Raw genomic sequence first — 7,131 nt, 5'->3', positions numbered from 1 at the left:
AACTAATTGGAATACAGGTCTAGGGCATTTAATAACTTTGACAACAATAGGGTTTGCAATGAATTCAAGAATAGATGAAGAAGCCATGGTTATAAATACCTTTATTTGCCTTAAGGAATGATTGCTTGATGAATTATGTCACTTCTTTGTTTGGAATGCCTTCGCTCGGGAATTTTCGCACTCTCGAAGATTTGAATACTCGGTGAAATGAAAATGGAGCCAAAACACTTGTTTTATAATGTTAATTTTTCCCACCACCACATTTAATGCTTGCCCGTTAACTAATGACTTAACTTATCTGCCGGTATAGAAGTAATTTCAACTTCTTACCATCAACTGAGGGAATAATAGCATGTTTCACATTTGGTTGCTAAACCCTCAAAGGAATTTTCTTCAGTTAGATGAAGAGTCTCCTACCGGTGGAGTGTTACTTTGTTCTGTCAGTGGAGGAGAATTCTTTATGATCCATTGTTTTGAGAATTCTTGCTTTACCTCTTCAACCTTTTCTTTACCTTTCAAACTAGCACCATTATTACTTGTCAGTGATGCCTTACTTCTACTGAATTTTGCAATATGTCCAATCTTGTTAGAGGCATAACAAGTCACACTATTTTTCTGAATAGCTTTCCCATATCCTATGCTAGTTTGTGTTCTACGCTGATTAGATAAGTGTCCAAATCTTCCACAAACATAACATCTTACATTCATTTTGCAATTTTCTGAATTATGACCAACTTTGTTGCATTTGGAACATTGACCGGTGGGTATATTAGTGCTTTGATAATTTCTAGATCTACACTAATTTTCTCTATGACCATATTTGTTACAATTAAAGCATTTTCCATAAAATTTATAAGGAGTAGGTTGTCTTACCGATTTGCTATGATCATGTGTGTTTGCAAAACTAGAGCTTTCACTAGCTTCAAAGCCAAGGCCATTAGTGTCACCATTAGGTTTCTGATTCTTCAACAAGTCACCAAGTTCTTGTGAGCTTTTCTTGAATTTTTCTTTGTGCTGATTTGCAGTATCTAGTTCTCTTTCCAAGATACCTTTCTGTCTCATGAGTTCATTTGAGTTATTTTATGCATGCATCAGATCTATCTTCAACATATCATTTTCATAACTAAGTCTTGTGTTTTCATTTGCAGCATCATTCAGTCTTCTACTCAAGTCTTCTTCATTCTTCTTTCTATATTCAATTTCTTTACAACATCTCATAGTCATATCCTACATCTCATTCTTTGTTGTCATGTTTTCTTGTTTCATCTTATTCATCATATCACTAAGAGTTTCATTTTCATCATTCTCATTTTGCATCTTTTCACAAAGTTCTCTTCTCTTGTTCCTTGCAATGGTGAGATTTTCTTGAAGTGCTTGAATAATATCCTGTGCAAATTTTAGATCATCTTCAAGTTTGATATTTTTCAACTTTTTTGTATCATAGTCTGAGAGAGCTACTTCTAGTTGCTTCATCAAGTTTTCCATCTTTACCGGTGTCAAGATCTTCCTCAAGCTGTTAGGCTTCTGAAAATAGAGGATCAAGCTCTGATAACAATTGTTAGGATTCCTAAAGACATTGAGAGGGGGGGGTGAATCAGTATCTAACCGGTTTGATAACTTTCTTAACTTAAAACATGTAAAGCATATCAGTATTGTATACCGGTAAACAAAAAGTAATGCAATAAATAGAGATAACATCAACCACATGAAAATCACACCATAACACAGTAGTTTAATGAGGAAACCTGATGTGGGAAAAACCTCGGTGGGATTTGTGACCCAGAATATTCACTTACTGGCCAATAAGAGAATATTACTACTACAATAGGGGCCTGCACATGCAAGAAGGCCAAGTGCCTAGAGCTCACTGCTCAATTACAAAATGGGAAGTCTCACTGACTTAGAAAATGGATTATGCAAATCCAATGTCTTGTACTACTTCAAAATAGCATCTACTATGCTAGATCCAGTACCAGTTTAAGCTCTGCTTCATACATAAACCCTTAACCTATAATTCGCATAATAGGTCTGACTTATTTCACCTATCTTCTTCCTTACAAAATGTTCTATAATGATCTCATACATATATGAGTCATTTTACAACTTGCCAAGTTGGCTTATAATGATTTTACAATTAATTACAAAATATATTCTAAATAAAATTCCTATCGGCCTGGGTGCCAGTATACTTCCTTTCACTGTCGGTGTAGAGTTTGTCATTGCTGGTGTCAGTAAATTATCTTGCCGGTGTCATAGGATTGGAAGGTTGCCATCAATGACAAACCTTCAATCACCTACAATATCTCATTGGAGTGTGCATTTGCCAACACTATTGTTGTAGCACTTGAGAGCTTTTCTCTTAGTGAAATATCCTAGAAATATTCTTTCATCACATTTTGCATCAAATTTGCTCAAATGCTCACCTCTCTTGATATAGCACTTACTACCAAACACTTTAAAGTAACTCACTATGGGATTTTGCCCGGTCCAATACTCATAAGGAGTTTTATCTTTGCCTTTCTTGATGAGTACCCAGTTCATAGTATAGACTGTAGTGCTCACCACTTCTCTCCAAAAAGTGTGAGCAACCTTTCCTTGGATCAACATTCTTCTAGCCTCTTCAACTACAGTTCTATTATTTCTTTCTGCTATGCCATTTTGTTGTGGTGTCCTTGGGGTAGACAACTGCCTCTGGGTACCATTATCTTCACAGTACTTATTGAATTCATCAGAAGTGAATTCTCCTCCTTGATCAGTTCTCAGGCATTTTATCTTTTACCACTTTCTTTCTCTGTTAATGCTCTGAAGGCTTTGAACTTTCCAAATATTTAGACTTATCTTTCAAGAATGTGACCCACATCATTCTTGAGTAGTCATTAGTAAGAATCATAAAATACCTATCTCCCTGAATACTTCTAGTTTTCATAGGACCACACAAATCAGTATGCACAAGATCAAGTAAATTTTCTGCTGAGAAAGACTTACCTTTAAAAGTTGAGGAAGACATCTTCCCAAGTTGACATTCTCTGCACAAAGAATTCTCAGGTTTGTTCAGCAAAGGTAATCCTCTTACCACCTTGATCTTCTCGGCTTTAACAATGTTGTCAAAGTTCATATGATAGAGTCTATGCCATATCCAACTGTCATCAAACTTAGCCATTAGACACCGACTTATCTTGGCATTCAACTGAAATAGGTTACCTTTGGTCTGCTTACTGGTAGCAATAAGTTCACCATTCTTCCCAATTATACTGCAGACTCCGCCTTTGAATTCTAGAACTAGTCCTTTCTCATTCAGTTGAGTAACACTCAATAGGTTATGCTTAAGACCTTCTACCCAGTAGACATCATCTGCACTGCTCTTTCCATTCAGTGAGATGGATCCTTTACCTTTTACCAAACATGGTGCATCATTGCCAAATCTGACAACACCTCCATCATATTCCTCTAGAGTGTGTAGGGGAAAAAGCGAGACTAGGACAATGTACCCTAATCCTAACTTTTGACACACATTGCGGAATACGAAAGAGCCTAGAGATATCGCACAGTTGGCTACTTCTTTTGGTGAAAGAGAGAGCCACGGGATATCTATTAGGATTTCTATTCCCTTGTTGAAATTGAAAGCTAAAATGATACAAGTTCAAACCCTAACCTCGAAATGTAAGTATGAACTAGTAACAAGTTTGCAGAATTGAGATTAAACAATGAACAGCAGTAAATGTAAGGATAAAATAAGAATGCAGATATGTACCTAGAGTCAAAATCAGACTAAAAATGTTCGGGACGGGGGCGTGGGCGCCACTGTCCTGAAAACTGCACCGAAAACCACTGTTTTGCACCCTGAAACACTGTCTGGAAACTGTCGGAAAGCTGTCTGTCCGGAGAACCAGGGCGCCTAGCGCCTCTATCCCAGGGACCAGGGCGCCCAGCGCCCCTGTCCTGGCAGGACCAGGGCGCCCAGCGCCCCTGTCCCAGTCTTTTGAGCTGCAATTGCACACAGAGTTCTGTCTCAGTCTCCTCTTTCCGGATCTGTGTCCTGCGGCATCGTCCAAATCCCGAAACCTACAATAATATCTAAAAAGGGGGAAGGGTGGCTATATAGGGTTTTGCCTTAGTCAAACCCCCGCTTTGGTGATTTCCACCTCCACGAATAGCCAAGTTGTTTTGTAAAATGTATTGTGTGTGCAGACCTAGTGTGTGTGCAAGGTCCAAAATGCAAGAAAGCAAACTAGAGCAACCTAGAAAGTAAACCCTAATTGCTTGTAAATGATAATGCAAATGCTCTGAATCAAGATGCAATGTGATCTAAAGCATGAATAAATGATATATCAAAGCTTATGTAAGGACATGAAAACAATATGAAATCATACCCAACCCTCAAGGGAGGAGTACAAGCCAATCTTCAGTCGGTAATCTCCTATTGTTCTTCAATGTCTTCCAAGCCCTAATTGGATGAATGAATGAATTTGATAGATGCTTGATAGAATGATGTTGAGTGTTGTTGAAGTCTTCAAAGATCTTCTCTTTCGCTGCATATGAAGTTCCTGGAAACAAAAATCGGATCCCTTCAAATGAGGAAAGAGAGCCTTTATGTATGAAACCCTAGGTCATAAATTCGTATTTTGGCCAACCTAGAGATTGAATATCCCACCAATTTCTTGGGGTTAAGCTTTATTTTATGATTGGATCGTGCTCCCAAAATTTCGGGAAAAATGTCCGGGACCATGTTGCATGGGCGCCATGGTCCCGACAACTTTTCACCAAATTTTCAGGGCCGTCGGATATGATGATTTTAGAGAGAATCCCGAAGTTCCAGGTGATTTCAAGATGTTTAGACCCCGAAACCAAGCCCCCAAGTTCGAAATAGGACTTAATTAGGGTTTTTGATTAAGTGATGTATTGGAGGAATAAAATGCGAAGGGCGCGCTTTAGTGAAAGGGCCCTACTTTATGATGTAGAGAATGATGAAATAAGACTTTAGACCTAATTAATTTGATTAATTAAGTGCTTAAGGAGAAATGCAATGCAGAATGCAAAATGCGCTAAGGCGGGTGCTAAACTAGGTGTGAAATTGTACCACCCTAGCGAGTGCGTACAATTTACGACGCTACATTTAGCCCCCACTTTAGCGGTCATATGAGTACTATGTGCATATGCAAGCTAAAGTACAGAAAAGTAAACATTATTTGAAAAAGGATATATCCATAAGTCATCGGACGAAGCCCCCAGTGGTATCTGCAGTACACAGTTAGGAACCGCACCCTACAAAACAAATGTTAGATCACAAAATCACCTAATGCTTACTAGGGAAAGTGATGAAATCTGTGAGTAGCTATATGCCCCCCCCCCTGTTTCGACTTGCTTATTTAGGGAGGTGAAACAGGGTAGCATGTTTACTTGCGACAAATTGTGTAATAGAGTGTTGATGAGGGGTGTTCACTAAATAGGCTTCATCAGAGCACTTTTTGGAACATCCCGAGAGTAGGAGAAGGAAAATACGATTCCAACGCAACAAATGGCTCAAAAATCGCATCTCCCAAACCCAAGTTATGATAAAATGAATGATAGGGGAAAAATTAGGGTTTCGAGAAGTAAGAATAGACAAACGAGAGTATATACTTTGAAAGTGACACTTGTATTCGTCACTTTGCCAATTTCAGGATACTATTCAGTGCAGCGGAGCCCACCTAGTCATCATGCCTTCACGACGACCGGAGCGTCCCACGAGGATCGAGATCCTGCGCCAGGCCATGATCGACGACGAGCCACTGGACGAGGTGAGTTGACTGAATGTTTGACTTTTGATTTCTCGCATGTTTGACTTTTCCGTGATCGAATGCGGACCCTGAACGCCGACCGAGGCCCACCTAGGGCACCCTGGTCCCTGAGGGGCGCCCTGGTCCCCCCAGGGCGCCATGGTCCCTGACAGGGGTGCCATGGTCCTTGTAGGGCGCCATGGTCCCTGACAGGGCGCCATGGTCCCCTCAGGGCGCCATGGTCCCTGACAGGGCGCCATGGTCCCCAATCAGGGCCTGGCGAGGGGTTCTAAGGCAAGCATTCAATGTTCAACAGTTTGCATTTGCGATTTCGATGATTGAGTACTGATTTTGGTCATGTTTTCGTTTTGCAGGGTCTCCCATACATGAGAGAGCATACAGCGGGACACATCCTTCGCACTTTGCGAGACCAGATTCCATGGCTGACTCAGTCAGAGAGAGACACCCTATCGATAGTAGGATTGTGGTACATGATTCTTAAGCCGGCCATTCGATTTCATCCTGCGATGCTGATGGCACTGATGGAGAGATGGGATCCTGACACCTGTACCTTTCACCTTCCGGTAGGAGAGCTGACGATCACACTCGAGGATGTGTACCGTATACTGCGTCTTCCTATCAGAGGAGCGACAGTCACATATGTGACTGATCGGGTAGCAGAGGATCATCAGAGGGAGCAGATGTACTGCATAGGGAGAGTCATGCCGAGCGAGACAAGAGGTCGTATCATGGTCAGCTGGCTCTTACATCCTACAGGAGAGATACCACTTCTGAGACGCCTCATGATAGCCATCATAGCACTAGCCGTCTACCCTAATGGGCGAGGGACACACATGCATGGGGGCCTCACATGGTGTATCAGAGGGATGGAGAGACATAGGAGAGTTTATGCATGGGGTCAGAGTATGCTTGCACATCTCTATCACGACCTTGAGGAGTATGTATTCGGACAGGGTTGTAGTTTGATGACATGCACACTTCTGCAGGTGTGGATCTTAGAGCACTTCACATGCACCAGGCCCGTCGGCTATCCATTGAGTATAGCGAGCGAGCAACCTAGGGTGTTCGCTTATCCACTGACCAGCGAGTGGAGATTTGGGGATTTGTTGTATTGGAGAGTGACTATTGACAGACTGACATCCGAGGTGATAGTGTGGAGACCTTACCTACTGATGCACAGATGGGATGGTATGGAGAGACAGTTAGCATGTCTACAGAGGAACCGCCTACTACAAGGACGATATGCACACATCATAGTCCCTTTCTACTTCAACCGAGTATGGAGGCAGTTCGGACTAGAGCAGTGTGTTCCAGCCGATGTGCCCATCTATACTCGACACTCACGGGTCCTTCC

Source organism: Cryptomeria japonica, chromosome 3, assembly GCF_030272615.1.
Source record: "Cryptomeria japonica chromosome 3, Sugi_1.0, whole genome shotgun sequence".
NCBI lineage: Eukaryota > Viridiplantae > Streptophyta > Pinopsida > Cupressales > Cupressaceae > Cryptomeria > Cryptomeria japonica.
This window is presented reverse-complemented; position numbering follows the sequence as displayed.